The sequence below is a fragment of the Gallinula chloropus genome, assembly GCF_964237585.1.
Source record: "Gallinula chloropus genome assembly, chromosome: 5".
NCBI classification, from domain to species: Eukaryota; Metazoa; Chordata; class Aves; order Gruiformes; family Rallidae; genus Gallinula; species Gallinula chloropus.
Genome location: NC_140090.1, coordinates 13901171 through 13918766, shown reverse-complemented (window position 1 = coordinate 13918766; position 17596 = coordinate 13901171). Strand labels below are relative to the sequence as shown.

Sequence of the window (17596 nt, the reverse complement as noted above, 5' to 3'; positions counted from 1 at the left end):
AGAGAATTCAAGGGAGAGCCTCTTTGAAATACTTTTCTACAAAAATATTGACTACAGTAGTCTTTGGGCCAGTAGCATCAAGAATTTACTGGAGACAGTTGCTTTTTCTGCATAAAACTATCTTTCAGAAATCAAAAAAGTGTCTCCCTGCAGGCAACATCCAATGTGGGTTCAGAGGCTGCATCTCTTCTAGGTGTTACTACAGGGCATTCACATAAAGGAGGTAGAGAGGACAGACTTTTGCTCACATGCTTGGCTAAGGCAAGATTAACTAAAGCTGGATTCTGCCACCATATAATTCTGGTAGATATTTGGATCCAAGACCTTTTCCCTGTGTAGGGAGTTTGAGCTTGAGGGAGTTTGAGGAGCAACTTTTTAAAAGGATAGATAATGGCAGGACAAGGGGGAATGGATTAAAGCTAAAGAAAGGAAGATTTAAATTGGATATTAGGGGGAAGTTTTTTAGAGAGAGAGTGGTGAGGTGCTGGAACAGGCTGCCCAGAGAGGTGATGGATGCCCTGTCCCTGGAGGTGTTCAAGGCGAGGTTGGATGGGGCCCTGGGCAGCCTTGTATAGATCCAGGCCTGGAGGTTGGTGGCCCAGCCTGTCAGAGGAGGGGTGGAACTCTATGATCCTTGGAGTCCCTTCCAACCCAGACCATTCTGTGATTTGCTTTTGCTCATGGCAATGTACACTGTGTTCTCTGGGCTTACAGGTTGGTAGTTGATGTGCTGGCAGTGATGTCGCGTTGCCCTGCCCAGGGCTGAGGTTTGGCTTTCTAGCTCCAGGTCAGCTCCCATTGGTCTTGTCCATCCTGCCTCCTCAGCTATGAGCTGATAAAGTGAGTTTCACATTGAGACCATGGAGGCTGAGATGCAGCAGAGAGATCTGAGGTGTAACCTGGCAGGTCAGTGCCACTCAGAGGGTTATAAATATTTCCTTGAGCCAACAGGTGTTTCCCAGTTTGGCATCTGGAGGTTCTGCTGAAACACTTCTTGCCAAAGGTGGGGTTTAGGGACCAGGCTGCTTGGTGCTGCGTTCTGTTTTTCACTATCATGTACTACCATGTACTTTGCTTTCTCCAGCACTCTTGCCTAGAATGTCAATGTTTTGGAGCAGCACTGCCAACCTCGTTCCAGGGATACTCAGCCTGCAATGAATGCATTGATTCATAGCTTATTTTTAAAGCCAGAAGGAATTGCTATGCTCATCTGCTCTGACCTCGAGCATGCAGTGGGCACAGGAGTATTTATAGCTCTGTTTACAGCATTCTGCTCTGTATACAAGCCAATAAGGACAAGAAAAGAGCAGGTCCCTGCCCCAGTGTAGGTCTGACAGCCACTACAAGCTCAACTGTTTTATTAAAGCATTGCCCTCGGTAAATGGCAGGGCAGACAAGCCCAGCCAAGTCCAGGCCATGTCACCCACACACAGGACTTACTGCGCGTACAGCTGTGGCCTTTTTGTAGCAGAAGCAGAGATAAGCTCCAGGTGCAAGGACAGACAGCTGGGAAATCCTGGGTTTGTGCTTTAGTGTCTCTTAGTCTCCACGCTGAGCCTGTCTTGCATCTTCTCTTGGGGGATCATCTCTCCTATGTTCTAACCATACAGAAGCAGCCCAAAAGATGCATAAAGTCACTTGATAGGATGGCTGAAATGAGCCTAGGGAATACTAAAGAACTTGCAGGGAGGTGAGGGACAGTCACCACCAACTGCAGCTGCTGCAGCTCTCCCTGAACAGTATTTCTCAATGTGTGCTCCCTGCTTTGGATTCAGAGATGCAGGCTAAGACTCAGCATGCTCCAGAGCACCGTGGTGCTGCATCTCAGACGTGGTGCTTGAACTGACCTGCCCAAAGCTCAAGCACTCCACGAAGATAACCTCTCCTGTATGTGTGGGACGACAACAACTAAAATTGAAGGAATGCTAAAAGATGCCTTGCTTCCCACTTGCCACGTCCTGCCTTCAGATCTCACAGCATACAGCCAGTGTCCAGACCATTTTTCTTTTTCCTCTGCTCAATCCTGTTGCTTTAGCTCTTGATGTGTGGTGAGTGTCTAACAAGAAACCTGAGCATTAACTAGCTATGTTAACTAGACAGATTAGCTAGTTTTTCTTCCTGTTTGATGTCAGATTTCTGCAGGTTAGTGCCCCGTGACTGCTTTTGGACTGCCAGATCAACATAAGAAGCCTTTGTCATTCCAATTCCAGTAAAAAAGCAATTGCAATATTTCTTATAATAAGATTTTCATAGCTAAATTTTGTTAGTATTCTGATTGATATGTGTCCTGTCAGGTTCAAATTCCCCTGAGAGCCTGCCTTCTTCATCAGACTCTATTTGTGAGGGAACTGTAACATTGTACATCCCTCGGATGAAATCCCCAAGAGGGAAAATAATTGTCTTTTTACATGCAGAAATGGTAAAATCAGCTGGAGCTAATGCTTTGAGAGTTAAGAGAATCAGTTATTAATATTTCTGCATAGAGACAACACGGCCACTGAGGCCCTTTCAACTCTGAATCTCAGTTTTGCTCTTGGGCAAAGTATATGCAGTCATCTCTAATCTGTTCCATCTCTCCTCAAGCAGCTCACCCAGCAGTGTGAACAAATTGCCTGGAAATGTCGTCATCGGGCTTCATCTGGCACTATCTTCCCTTCTGTCTGGGTCATTGATTTCCTCATCTCCCCTGCTTTAAAACTCACATCATACATTAATTTGCGGCTCTCCAGTACTGAAGCAGCTGCACTGTGCCTTCCCTGCTCAACACCAGCAGCTTTCAGCCTCTGAAGTGTCCTTCACTGCTGCTCGTACGAAGACCTCCCGAACGTGTCTCAAGTGGCCTCCCTGCCTGCTACATAACAGTATGTGCCCTGCCAGCTTTTGTTTCATCACAGAGCTTAAAGCCATTCTGCTTTTGGAAATTGGGTAAGATTTGGTCTCCTTCCTACAATGACTCAGTGTGCTGGAGAAATCGCTCCTTCCTTGTACGAGCAGCTACCGTGGAGCTCTCAGAGCTGTGCCAGCCTCTGCTAGCCACCAGCTGCCCTCCAGAGAGCCCCACAGCCAGCAAGGAGTTGGGGCTGCTCCACACTCTGGTCTTATGATTGCTAAATATAGAGTCCATTGATAAATAACATAAATGCATGAAGGGCACAGGAACCGACAATTGCTGCAGCACTGTCTTAGCTAATACAGCCTTTTCCTTTCCTCTGTGCACCAAATTCATACTTATTTCTCATTGCAAGAGTGTCCAGGATCAGGCCTTCAATATGTAATTCAGCCCAGAGAAATGATTCTGTAAGAGATAAAGCTTTATCTTGCTACTCACTGGTGCTGTGGCCGCTGTTCGCTTGCACTGGTCAGAGTTTATTCCCAGTCCTGGTTTGCTGCCATCATTTAATAGCCAGGTACCAGTCAGCTCCTGTTATCAGACATGTTTGCTGAGCTGAAGCCAGCCAGGGCAGCTAAGCCACAAACTTTTACCTACTGTAGGTTTGCACACTATTCCCAAGGATCTAATCTGCCTAGCAGAATTATAACTTTCCTTGCGTTTTATTAGGGGCAATAAAGTTCCACCTTTCCTCAGGGCTTGTAAACTGAGCACGTCTGACATGGAAATAAGTGCAAGATGGTGAGGCCTCAAATGTGAAACCTTTTAACAATAAATTGTTAGCTTAACAGGAATAATTCAAAGGAAATGTCAGATAAAATGAGTCTGTTTCCTAGGGAAGTGTGTTCTTTTATAAAGCTCCGCTGATCCTCTAGAAACCAAACTGGCAGTCTCTTTGTTTTGCAGCCAGATTCCTCATCCTATGCCTGGAATATGTCCGGAAAAATATTTCTAGAGAATCCCCTATTATAAATAACCTGGAGGAGGGAAGTATTCTATGTATACTTCCTAAAACAAAGAACGTCGAGCTGCAAAAGGGCATGGAGAAAGGGCTGATCTCTTGTACTAGGGAAGAAAAAAAAAATCTTGATCTTTAGACTGATGTTCACAGTGTGTGCTCAGGGTGAGTCACATGTAAGGCAAATTGAGATAAGAGCAAGACTCCTGAAAGAAAGCTACTGATTTCAATCTCTGTTCCTCACTTACAAGGTCTTTGCTGTAGGAATAAAAGCTCTGCACTACCTTGTAATGTCTCCTTGTTAAAAGGTGCAGAACCACCAGCTCCCCAGAGTCTTCTTGTCTGTGCATTTGCTGTCTGATTTGCATGTATAATGCCTCTCTGGGTTTTGGGTTGGTTTTTTATAATTTGTGACCTGTGTATAGAGGGTGCTGGTGGTCAGGCTGTCACAGCCCTCTTGCAGCTGTTAACAGCCACAACACATCCCATCTTTAGCCGTGCTGGCTCTTAAGCAGTCACATTTATCAGTTTTATGTAGTTGCATGTGAATATCACTAGATGTCCTCTACTGCTAAGTAGCTTCATCATAATCTATGCCAAGCACTACAGAGATATTCAGTGAAATGAATCTCAGCTGTTTAAGCTGTCTTTTTTAATGGCTTCATTGTTCCTAGTGCATAGATGCACAGCAATATGTCTCATCATTCCTTCATTATCTGGAGGAGTGATCCGCTACCTCTTACCAAATGGACCTACAGGGACAGCAAAGCTATTGTATTGGTTTCGTGCAGATTTGGAGCCCTCTGACACATCATAGGAGCCCTCAACTTCTTCCTTTGCCTCTCATTTGAGACTGAGCTATCAGACAGGGCTCAGGATTTGCACTCCTGGTGCCCTTCTCCAAATTCAACACCAGAAGTCAGGCCAATGGGGCTCCACTCTTGCAGGATCTCATCCGGTGCAGGACGGTGCATATGTCACTGCAGGGTGCAGTTGGGTACAGCTCCCTGCTCCAGCACAGCCCAGCTACCCACCAGACAGCCACACCAATAGCGCCTTGGGTTAGCTCATGGGAGGGCCACCACATGCCCTCAAACCCCATCTCCACCCTCTGTCTTCTCTGCAGTGACCTATCCCCAGCTACGTGGCACGGGTGGGAACTTCTGCAGACAATAATCTTACCCATTGCACTGTTCCTGCAGAGAAAACACTGCTTTTTGGGGGGGGCAAACAGCTGCTGCCTTGCTGCCACGCTGTGCAAGCCCCTGTGCTTGCAGCCACCGGCTGCAGACCTCAGCCTGCATGCAGTGTGCCAGGGGAGGGCAAGGGAAGCATCCCCAGCCAGCCCAAAAAGGCAGCTGCCAGCAAAACAAGCCAAGAGGCTCCTGCTGTGTTAACCCGACAGCTTTAATACGAGATAATAAACAGCCACATTCATCCACCCCTAATAGTGAAATATTATGCTATATAAATAATGCGTCCTCTTATTTGGAGAGAGTTTGCCTGAAGTATAGCCTGACCTGAGCAGTTCAGAGACTGTACTGTCACTTTAATCTATTAAGTGCAGCTGAAACAGCCTGGAAATGTCGTGTGCTTAAAGCCGTATGGGGGGAGACCTTGGCTGAAATTTTAAGGCACTTTTTTCTTTTATCTTTGTATTAAGTTTCACAGTTTGAAGTGTTGCCCATCCCGTGCTTGTGTCCCCCAGAGGAAGGCTGGTAAGGGGGGAGGTGGGGGGGTGTCTTCGTGCCACCACCTCTGCTGTCAAACTGAAAGTGAAGTTTTGTTTGAGGGCTCCTTGGGGTGACTCAGCAGGATACAAAAATGCACTTAAATAGGAGTTACATTGTGTAAGTGCTCAACCACAGCAGCAATTCCCCTTTAGCAATGTTGTTAACTAATATGCACTACAAGAAATTTAATGTTGTTCCAGATACTGGCTGGAATTGAAAGAGGAGTTTTTGGCTTTCCTCCTTACATAATTTTAGTGTTTCTTATGGGCAGGAAGGCTGCTGAGAACTGAGGAATACCCCAGAGACCTGACACACAGGAGCTTTTTCTCTGAAAAGTTACTGACTGGAATGAAATGCACTAGGGATTTTCAGGCTTGGGTGTCTGAATTTCTGATTGATTTGGCTTGGTTTAGAAAGACAGCTATCTCCACAGGAGCAGAAATGTGCCTGCTCTGAAGGGGTGATGAGTTTAAGATGCCCAAGTACAAAGCAAGATACTTAGATTTTGAGATATAAACCTGAAACATCTGTCCTAACAGGCCTGTTGTGTCCTCAGTATTTAGTGAATGTGTCCACACCTTCAAGGGTGTTTTGAGGTTCACTGATGGGTACCTCTTGCCAATGTAGCATACTGCTCACCAGCAGCTTCACCAGTGCTGCCCTTGCTCACAGCAAGAGGTGCTGATAGCAAAAAGCCCCAAACTCCTCATTCCCAGCCACCTCCATTGCTGTGCTGCACAAAGCTGCTGACAAAGTCTGCCCTCAGGAAACTGAGGGGACCCAGAAGGAAAATCTGCTGCTAACAGAGGAACCGAGTTCACATATAGACCTGTGACTCCTGTTGACAAACACATGTCTTAGAAACCCAGCTGTCGATTCCTGGGGACAAAATGCCTCTGTCCCATGATTGGGTCAGGAAAGCCTGCAGGGTTTCCCCTGTACACTTCTCCTGTGTCTCAAAACGGGGTGAGATTAGCAGGGAATTTGCAGGGTGAGCTGGCACAGGTGCTGTGGTCAGGCATGCTGCGGCTGCTTGCGGTGGGTCTTCACCCTCTCACCTCATCTGTGCTGCTGGACCAATGCAGATTTTGCAGCAGAGACTCCTGCATCTTGTTTGTAAAATGGTGGCATGCTCCTCTGTCTCTTATTCATGTGGGCAGGACAGTGTGGAGGCTCTCACTTGTTTGGTGCATGCCACGGCAGGGTGCCAGACTGCCTCAGGTAGACATTTTCAGGGAGTAACTGGGGTGTATGTAATGCTAATTTGGCACAGAAGGGGAGCTGGGACTGTTTGCTTGTCTGTAAGAACCAATTTGAATTACATACATCTACTTTGCGAGCTGGTGTGGAAGTGAGCCCTGACCCAGCAAGGTTAAATTAGCAAGTGCCTAAATCTCAGGTGCCCTGAGATGTTCTGGGAGCTTGGCATGTGCCTACACACCCTGGATGCTCTGGCTGTAGGATGTAGGATGCGGGGCAGAGCCAAACCCATCATCCCTTACTCACATGGATTATTCTCACGCAGGTACTGCCTGCATCCGCTGCGCTCTGTGTGAGGATGAATGAGGGCGCTTGCAGAAGCAGGGATTTTGCTCCCATCAGCTACAAGGAGAAGGTGTGAGGTGGCAAAAGAGCGTGCGGGTGAGATAAGGAGTGATGCTTTGGTTCTGTCTCCCAGCACCCAGGGCACAGGGAAGAGGTAGGAATCCACCACCCGTGTGTTCCCTGAGGTCCCGTCTGGGATGAGCCCTGTTGTATAAGACACAAATTCTGCTATTGTGATAGAAGTTGATAAGACTTCCTTGTATTTAGTGTGTGTGTATATATATATATGCGAGTGTGTGCACAGAGAAGCGGGTTCTTGACCTCACAGTGTGTGTCGCGCTCGCCTGTCACGAGCTCCGTTTGTACACTCCCGTGCCCCGGCTGCTGCCCTGTTCCCCCAGCAGCGCCCACAGAGATGCGGTTGTTTCCCCTCCTCCCCCCTCCTCCTCTGCTGGCGGCTGCACAGCCCCCGCGGCCCGGAGGGACGCTCCGCTCCCTTTCAGCCACGGTCTGCCCGGGGTGCCGGGAGGGGAGAGGCGAGGCACCGGCCGCTCGTCCGCCCGGACGGCTTAAGGTGCCGCCGCCCGCTCCCGCCGCCGCGGTCCACCTTAACGCGGCGGCGGCTGCGGCGGCGGACGGGCCCATTGCCGCGCCGGGGGTCGGCGGTCCCCGGGCTCCCCCCCGGGAGCCGCCGAGCCGCCCCGTGCCCGCCGGAGCGCGGCGTAAAAATGTGTCAAAAGTGAGAATCACGCCGCCGTCACCGAGCCGCAGGTGATGGCGGGTTCCGGCCACCACCGAGAAACCCCTCGGCGGCGGCGCCCGGCCCGGCCCCCGGCGGCGGGGCCGGGCTATTTATAGCAGCCGCCGCGGCGATATAAGCGATGGCCGGGTGCGGGCTCCCCTGCCGCGGCCGGCGGGGCGGGAGCGGGCGGGGGCCGGCGGCGCAGCCCGGCCGCGGGCGCCTCTCGGCGGGCATGGGCGGGCGCTGAGGGCGCGGCGCGGCCCCGGCAGCCCGGGTGAGCGGGGCCTGGGGGGCGGGGGGGGGGGGGGAAGAACTCGGGGTTGGGTGGTGCTTTTATAGCAGGGGAAACAAAACCAAACCGGCGATAAACCGCAGTTTGTTTCGCCTCTCCTCCCCACGGAGCGAGGGAGTGCGGGAGAGGAGTTCCGGCGCTCCACGCGTGAAAAGCCCGCGGGAGGGGCGGGAGCAGCGTGACACCCAGCGCTAACTGCAGCGGGGCTTCCCCTCTCCCCTCTCTTCTCCCCCCAGTGATTCCAGCTGAAATGCGGTGCTCCGCTCTGGCATGAGCCCCCCCGCCCCCGCCGGGAGGAGCGCTCCCCGGGCACCGCCGCTTTCCCTGGCCGCAGATCGGTGTCGGGAAGAAAGGACTGTCGCCGACTGTCGCCGTAGAGCCGCCGCTCTCAGCAACGCCAGGCGCCGGGCTCGGGACGGTACGGTCGCTTTGTGCCGCGGGTCTCGCTGGGCGGCGGCGGCGGTGGGTTTTGGGTGGCCCGGGGGGGGTCTCTTTACTTCCCCGCTGAACGCTTGAAAACGGGCTGTTTAAAGCGATGGTCGGACCGCTGTGGGTCTCGTGTCTTCTGGGGGGTGTGGGGGGAGAGGGGCTCCCCCCGGGTTTCGTTATGTAATGAAAGATCTTTGTGAATTGAGGGTTTGATGGATTTTTGTTGGCTTTGGTGTTACATCCCCCCACACACACCCGCCCAGCAGATTAGGAGCCGCGCTGGTGGTCTCCTGCTTTCCTTACCCCTGGCGTGTCTGATCAGTGTATTGCAAGACTCCTTGTCTAGGATGAAAACTGCTCTTGGGCCACTAAGTACTTGGAGAAAGCTTCCAGGTTCACGTGTTGGGGTTGGTTGGTAGACTTCTAGAAGGAAGATACAGATGCTGCCCATTACAAGGAAACAAGGAGGGGAGAGGTACCTTTGCTTGGTTTTACTTTTTGTCTGCTTTAAGAAAACGAACAGAACTACAGCTGAAGGATTGCTGGGGATTAGAGAGAAAACTTGTTGCTCTTTGCTTTTTTTTCTTTTTTTTTCTTCTTTTCTGTTTTTTTAAACGGCTCGAGTGCCCTAGAAACAGCGTTTAGAAAACCCTGCCTCCCAGATGGAGGAACTAAGGTAAAGCCATGCTGGCTGCAATTTGAGGAGCAAGTTAAGAGTTAGACCTTGGGTGGACCAGTCTCAGCATCCTGTGCTTGGCTGTTCTAGTATCCCCCTGATCACTGTATGCAACAAATTGGGACTTCATGCTGCAGCGGTTTGGAGTGAAGGCTGGAGTTTCGTTTCAAGAGAAAAGAGCAGGATCGAGTCCTGATCCTCATGGGAGGGTTTCCCCCAGCGTAGGTACCTGCAGCACTTGTGCACCCATCAACTCAGGTGGCACTTTCCTATATTAGTCACCCACTGTTACAAAAGTGTGCAAATCTAAGCTACCAAGTATCTTAAATCATCCAAGTTGGGATTTTGGTGGCAGGCTTAAAGGGATGCTACTGACTGGAAGTGTTCTATTTTTGTCTAATCTGGAAACTGTTGTTCATGCAGTAGTTGGTACTAAGAACAAGCACACCGATTTTTATAGTCATACCTGGATATAGATGCTCTTTCTAAATTTTCACTGTGAAATTACCCAGTTAGCTCAGGCCCTTTCTGCACAAGAGAGACATTTCAAAGGCCTAAGACAGTCATTATTTTCCTTTGTGAAAGGTGCGTGTCTGTTGCCCTGAATCTGACAAGGGCATTGCAGAAATGGGGTTTATTAATTTAAGAAAAACTGTGAGAAAATAACAGAGAGAACAAGGGTGTGGCAAGGAAATTGTGAAGTGATAGTTTTAAAGAAAACACAACCCACCTCTCAGTAGCATAGCTTTGGACTGCCTTATAGAGATAGGTTTTCTTTCATATATTTGAGTCTGAAAATACAAAGTTGACAGCATCTCTTTAAAAACAATGGCACATATAGAAAGTGAGTACTCTTCATATTTTAGCCCTGCATCAGTTTGTTTGACTGGCTTTGATTTTGTTCCGTTCCAGGAGATATCCCATATGGTAGAGTCCAGATTGCCGTGGGTCAAACACTCCACTAGCATGATTCCCAAATCACAGCAGCTGCACCAGGGGCAGAGCTGGTCCAGCATCTGCTTTCAGAAATGATGTGAAAGGCAGTTTCTATTTATTGAAGTTTTTGGTGGGTGTTTTCATGAGCTCAAAAATTTTTGCAGAGGAACTAAGAATTACAGAAACAAAGGTTGCCTTCTTCATGGGGGGAGTTTTTGATATGTGTTGTGCTGAGTGGTGTTTTGTTTGGGTTTTTTCTTAAACTGGGTCTGAAGCTAAGAAAAAGGAGGAATAAAATTGTTTAGGCCTGTGGTTAGAGAGGACTTCTTTCCTTCTCCCCACACCAGACATGGTGTGTGGGGGCTGAAAGGAGGAAGATGAGTCCTGTACTTGACCTGGTGTTGTCTTGGCTAAGTAGTACACAAGGGCAACATAAGGACAAGTGAGTATAGGACGAATGAATGCAATGAATTGTTCTTGTTGATGTTCTGTTGTGGTTCCTTAGAGGTCTCCTTTAACTGTGGATAGAAACAGTATCCCATACCCAGGAGTTGCATGACCTTTCAGCTCGCACCACATGCTGTCAGTGGTGCTTTGCTGTCAAGACCATCAGGGCAAAAACTTGACTCTCTTCTGCCCTTAATTCTGGATGACCTGCTGGGTGCAGGTGAGTCAATTCATTAGGATGAACCAGTCTGTCCTATGAAAGTTCTAGGCTCCAGACTTCAACTGTGGAATAGTGGTTATATGGTTTTGCCTGGTTTGGTTGCTTTGTGTTGCTGCTGCGATGCTGCCGCTCCTGGTGGCTCCTTGCTCCGGAATTGCTCAGCCTTTGCAGCCTGCCTGGGGCTGTGGTGTCCCTGGTTGTGGGAGCTGCCCTTGCCTCAGGGTTGTAATTTCTCCAGGACTGTGCATCCCTTTACCTCTCCTACTTGCAGAGGTGGAGGCTGGAGGGATTGCATCTCAGCAGGGGAATGTGCAGCCCAGATGCAGAGGGGACTCCAGGCTCTGGAGAAAGAGAATATTAACATGAATCCATAGAAACCAAGAGGGGAGTGTTTTTTTTAACACGATGGCAATGTTTGCATAAGATTTTTACTGTCAGAAATATGTAGATCAGGGTTGAGGGGACAAAATCAATATGGAAAATGTGGAATTCATTTTCAGGCTTCCAAGACAGTACTATAGACAGGGCTGAGGAAGAGAAGCGGTGTTAAAAGATATGGAAATGTGCTTTGAAAGTGACCTTTCAAAGATCAACAATATTATTCTTGGTGTCTGTAGCACCCAAGTTTAATGAAGTATAAAGCAGAAGGGGTTGGGAGGATTTGGTCCAAGTGAAAACAGAATGAGTGTGGGACTGGCAGATGGCAGGAATGTTAGCTCACTCCTTGGTGTCATTATTGCTGCTCTCCCCTGTTGTTGCTTACAGAGGGACTTGACAGAAGATACTTAGTGGGGAGGAGAGTGCAGCCTTCCTTTTCTATTTGAATGTCACTGACTGTGGGTTTTTTTCCATGGGGAGATAAACATCCAGTGCCCCAGAGGGTCACATCCTGAGTGTTTGTATCCAATGTAAATCTAGAGCAAGTCCATCAACTTCCATGACATCTGCAATAAGCCATGAGTGGGTCCTTCTGTATAGAGAGGAAAAATGTAACTTCAGGTGCTGAATTTTTTTGCATACTCTTTTTTTTCCTCTTTTTTTTTTCCTTTTTTTGAGATGTATGACTTTTATTCTCTGTTTGAGAATGTAGTGGAGCAATTGCTGGTCTATGTGTGCACGCATATGTGAGAAAATGTCAGCGGAGGAGTAATACATATGGAAGTCTTGCTTAGGGATATGGAAAACTGGCCACCTGTTCTTAGATGATGAAATAATTATACAAAAATACGTTTCCCGAAATAATGATTGAAGGAAGAGGTGGGGCAGGGTTGGGGATGTTTTTTAGTTGGCTGTACTTGTAGTACTTATGGTAGTTATTACTAACTCTCCTGCTAATTTTACTGCTTCAAACACTTGTGCTTCTGTGAGTGGTGGGTAGTGTTGCACAGACATATAGGTTTCATCAGAAACCAGTCCAATGGCTGGAGCTAGCTGAAGAGATGGGAAGCCTGCCCCCAGGTACTTTCTTTGTCACAGGGCACCCAAAGGTGAGTAGGCAAAGGTCCGCAATTCCTACAGATAACCAGTAACTGTGAACCTCATTCTCATTGAGACCACTTTTCTTCTTTCTAAAATGGGTTAGTAGACGTTTCTTCATTGTGTGCTGTGTTGGGAGCATAAATGTGGCAAATGGTGAGATATTTACGTGCCTTCTGAAGTATCTGAGATACTCCAAGATTGGATTCCTCTTCCCGCTGCTTCTCTTGTGGCCAGAATTGACAATCAGAACTGCTCAGTGTTTCGACAACTGAGGGTTTTTCAATTATTTTTTTGCTAAATCTTGTTTGTCTCAGAATTTGTTTGCCATTGATGGTCTTGAGATTAAAGTCTTGAACTACTTTCTTGTATTTTCTTCTACTGCTACTATAGAGCAGCTTAAAAAAAAACGTGCTGACACCCCTTCACCTCTCAGATAACGAAATGCCTGCCTCTCCTTCAGAAAGTCTGCTTCTGGAATGAATGTTGTGCCAGATATATGACTTGATTCAGTGTGGTAAAAAATGGTTTATTCTTTCTTCATCCCTCTCTGCTCTCCACTACCTAAGCCTTCTTTGTTGCTGCAGATTTGACACAGTTTCATACAAAGCCTCTTTTGAATGTACACCAGTTCTCGTTCCCATATTAACTTATTAAACGTGCCTGAAATGGGCGCTTCGTTGCATGGAGAGGAAAATCTCTGTATTTTCCCAAAGGTTGGGGAAATACCCTTAAGTGGTTTGCTGACCTCTGCTCTCTCTGGTTATTGCCAACTCCTGACTGCATCTGCTGAGTTCATGGTGTGGAGGTGAGTGTCATGGAGTGCTTCCTGGCAACTGTTTCGCATCCGAATGGCGTAATGGTGACCCAGACCACTGCTTTACCTAGTGATCAGCGTTAATCTACTGAAGACCAAACATCTGCTCCAAGTTTCCATCCTCTCCAGTGAAAACAAGTACAACTGCATCAGTTCACAGCCTGTTTACAATAAACCTGGGGTGTGGGTTAACCTGGCTAAGTGTCTCCTGGGGTCAGGTCTGTTGCTCTTGTATGTGAAAATAAGTCTTGGTGTTCTTTCTGATTCACTGGAGTGTAAGGAAAGCAAGAAGGTCTTTCACTTACAGGCTCACTCATCAGCATATATTAGTAACGCTCATCAGCTTTTGACTGGAACGTTGATGGCATAATTACTCTAAAAGGGTAACATATTCAAAACTACCTGTGTGACTTTGGGAGTTAGATTCCTAAGAGTCTTAGTCATTATTTTAAACAGGAATCAGCTTTTTAAGCCACACATAGTCCTGGAAGCTTTAAGAAAAGGCTTCTGTTACCATGTCTTTAAAATGACAGTTTCTAGGATGAGGGTGGCAGCTCTGCTGCTCCACTCATTTCAGATATTAAATAAGGAGATTGAAGACACGACTACAAAAATACTGTGGAAAATAGATTCTCATGGGTAAACTTACTAGAGAAGTCCAAGATGTAGAAGGGTATTCAGTCACTTGACAGCAGGATGGATGTGAGCATGTATTTTCAGTTATGTCTTCAGGACAGCTAGGAGGATAACTGATGACTTGGCCATCACTGTAGACAGAGCAAAACATACACTTCTGCAGATGTGATTCGGTGCACTGAATTCAAACAACGTGTGACTGGAACAGTTCGAGTCACCAGGGCAAACATGGTTATCGGAAGAAACAGATAAACTGAGAAAACAGTCTTGCATGCTCTAGTATTTATGTTTGTGTGGGTAAAACTTTAATTTGCTATCAGTCTTAGGTTTCTTTTGAGCAGTGATGGATTAGTCCTGGTACTTGTGCACTTTTTAAAGCATTCCTGTAGCACTTGTAATGCAAAATGTATTTATTTTGCAACATACCTGTGAGATAGGGACCTACTATTTATCTCACACAGCTGGGGAACTGAAGTATTCAGCAGAGCTAAACACAGCATACAGGATCACACAGTAAAGTCACAGCAGGTCACACAGGAGTGCATTGAAACTGGGTCTCAGTTCCCATTAAAACCTCCAAGCTCTGGTTCACAGTCTTCCCATGAGTTTCTGCCTTGGTGCTTCTGAGGCAGCTTTGAGGCATTTCCTTGCCCAGGATAGCTGGGGTTTGTCTTTCCTAAGGAGGAAAGCTGGTGATATGGGGAGAAAGATGATGGATCTCTGGGGGAAGATGGGGAATGAGGAGCGTTCCCCCAACTAGAGATGCCACTACCGCTACTTTGGCAATCTCAGCTTCCTTAATGCTGGAACAGTCTGCGTCACAGCAATTGGAAGTCTGTTCCTCTGGGAAAATCCCTGCTCTTCCTGTGCCCAGATCCAGCTCTGTTCCTTTTAATAAAGTTGATGTGAGTGACTAGATTGACAATGAAGCCTTCTGCCCAGCTGCTGGCTGCACATCTGCTGCTGTCATACTGTAGCCCTGTCCTGCCTGGGCTCTCTCCATCCCAGCCTTGTGAGGGGTACCACTGTTTTGGTTTGGGGGAGGAAGCTGTTGAAAAAATGGCAGGAGGAATTTTTTCTGTTTTGATTGCATGGTGAGCAGTAACAGCATGGTGAGCAGTAACAATATGACTCTTATTGCACGGGCTGTATCCACGTTTATAGGATGCTATATTTAAAAAGGAGGAAAAAAATGAGTCATGGGGAGCTATGCTAATGCTCAGTATTTATGTCTACCTCTTGTGAGGCTGAAGGCAGTGGGAGTTGAGCAACACTCTTGTGAAGTGTCTAGAGGATTTATGGATCAAACTAAAGCCTGTTGAAGTCATCTGTAAGTCATCCTGTGCCTCACTTGGGGCCCATATCACATACTGTGTGCTGGTTACTTGAAATATCTGGGAGAGCTCAGTGCTGCTGACTTCCCTGAGCTGCGCTGGGAGCTGTAGCAGAGATGTTGCCCTCACAGCAGTTACTGCTTGTCTGCTAGAATGTTGCACCTCAGTCGGTGGCAGTAGATGGATGTCCCTGTGCCTCTGAGGCCATGCCCACAGCACCACACGAGCTGGTACGTGCACCCTGCGTGGGACAGGCAGACCCTGGGCACAGCTCGGCTTCTCCCTGCTCCACTACAAGAGCCTCAGTCACAAAGAGGAATAAGGTCAGGGTCTGCTGTGGTACGAGTTGCTGAAGCTCTCCTCCTAGAGCCTGCTTGGGATGCTGGGGTATGGATACTTTAGCTTATGGCATGTCTTGACACTAATTTGCACTTAATTATGAAGCGCAGAGGTTGGGTTTTGTTGTTCTGTGTCATTCAGAAGTTCTTTAATGCAGTACTGCTCTATTTGAGAATGTCAATGAATTCGGCTTTCCAAAGGTCTGCTTGCCAGTATGGCTTGGCTCTGGTTGTGTGTAGAGGAAGGGCTTTGACTGGGATTTCACTGCTGGGTGGGCAAGAACAGAGGATGGAGACAGACTCGCTGTGAACAAACCCAGGCAGTGTGATGTGCCCAGAAAATGCAGACTTAATAACAACAAGGTGCTCTGAAGCTTATTCGAGAGGAAGAGTTTTCAAAGTGAACAGGAAAATGAAGTCTTCAGGTTTCTTGGGGTTTTTGTTTTGTTGCGGTTTGTTAGGGGGTTTTCGTTGGGTTTTTTTAAGAATTTGTCATATGACTAGGAAAATCAGCATGTTTAAGCTTCCTTCGGTATATTTTTGTGGGGTACACTGGCAAACAGAAAAGGCTTTAGTAGTGTAAGGCTGGTTCTGGTTTGTGGAAGCAAAATACTTGCTCATCTTGCAGATCTAAGAGGTTGAAAAGCTCTTGAATAGGGATCTGCTATTTGCATTGCTGGAAGCACAAAGCCTAATGGCGAGTCTGATATGCAATAGCTAAACAAAGACCCACCCAACCCAACTTAAAAGGATGTTAAGGGACTTTGGTGCAGTGGGAATCCCATCCATTTTTTTCTGGAACTAACCTTCCCACTAATAGGGCTGCTAAAACACTCCCTGCAGCATGTCACTAGGATCCCAGTCCCTCCTAAAAAGCATTTAGAGGATTTTTCTTCTAGTTTGTGAACCTATGATACAAGCTCTTTGTCACTTGTTTTTTGTTGTAACACATAAAAACACCAAAAAGGTAAGAAATGACCAAAAAGTAACACTATGCAAATGGAATTTAATCTTTCAGGCACATCCAGACACTTACTGGCTCTGTTATCTGCACTCAACTTACCCAAATAGCTCTTAAGTGGTCTGCATAGACAGCTGGCAATTAAGTAGAGATTGTGATCTTCAGAAAATATGTAGCTAATGTCTTGTGTAATACTTGGTATGGAAGTGTTAGTGCCCCCAGTGTAAGCACAAGACTTGCCAGGTGGAGAACAGCTATCTGTAAAGTAGGACTCTTTGGGAAGAACTAATTGGTACCAGGCACTCAATTTCAGAGCCATTCGGAGAGCTTTTGCTGTCGGGTGATGAACTGGGAAGGGGAAGATCACAGAAGGAATCCTTTCAGCTCAGGAGTGCTCACTGCTGAGCTGCAGATGGGAGGTTGGTTTGATGGCTGCTGGCATTTGTTGGGGACAAGAGTCCCCAGTTAAGCTTGGAGGAGGAGGAGACATGCCCTAGCGTTCTAGCAAAACCCCAAGCTGTTGTGAATTGTTTTTGTGAAAGGACAGTGCAGCATCAAGTATTGCCATCGTTCTGAGCAGCATATGACCTCACTGTTAGGCACCTGCCTAGCCCCAAGTCTATATCTGACATAACCAACCTTGGATAAGGCAGGTATCACTTGAGCCCATCCTGTGCACACCCTGCTTTGCATCCACCTGAAGAGACCTTGGCAGTAGCTGGTGAGGGGTGGTAACCCAGGGTTAAGAGTCCAAGTGTTACAATGAGCCATAGTGATGAGGTGGACTTGAATGAGTAGCTGCAGCTCTTCCCTCAGAAAACATTTTGTAGCTCAAGGGCAGAGCTCTGGGACAGAGATTTCTCTGTTTCCTCCACATGTTGTGGATGCTTTAAAATTTAATCTGCAAACAGGCAAAATAGCTGGCATGAGGAGCTGAGCAAACCATTTGCTTTTCTTGAGGTTTGGTCTGAAAAGCCCTGTTTCAGTGCTCTGTTGAGCATTTCCTCTCTGCATTCTGCAGAATGGCTCCTCACATCACAGGGGTGTGGAAGAGATGCTGCATCACCCCTGTCCTGTGAGCTATGAGATTTACCTGTGGAGTGTTAGGTCCATCTTCAAAAATTTGGCTTGGACTGAACGCTTGCAGAGTGTAAGAAGTCTTTCAT

General features: G+C 47.5%; 1 protein-coding gene across 2 annotated transcripts in view; it reads left to right on the top strand.

Annotated features, from left to right (window-relative positions):
* Positions 1–8022: 8022 nt before the first annotated feature.
* MRAS (muscle RAS oncogene homolog) overlaps positions 8023–17596 on the top strand; it is a 39949-nt gene continuing 30375 nt past the window's right edge. For both annotated transcript variants that reach the window (XM_084264810.1, XM_084264811.1), the window contains exons 1-2: positions 8023–8142; positions 8397–8578. The gene's annotated coding sequence lies outside the window, so the exon portion shown is untranslated. The remainder of the gene's footprint in view (positions 8143–8396; positions 8579–17596) is intronic.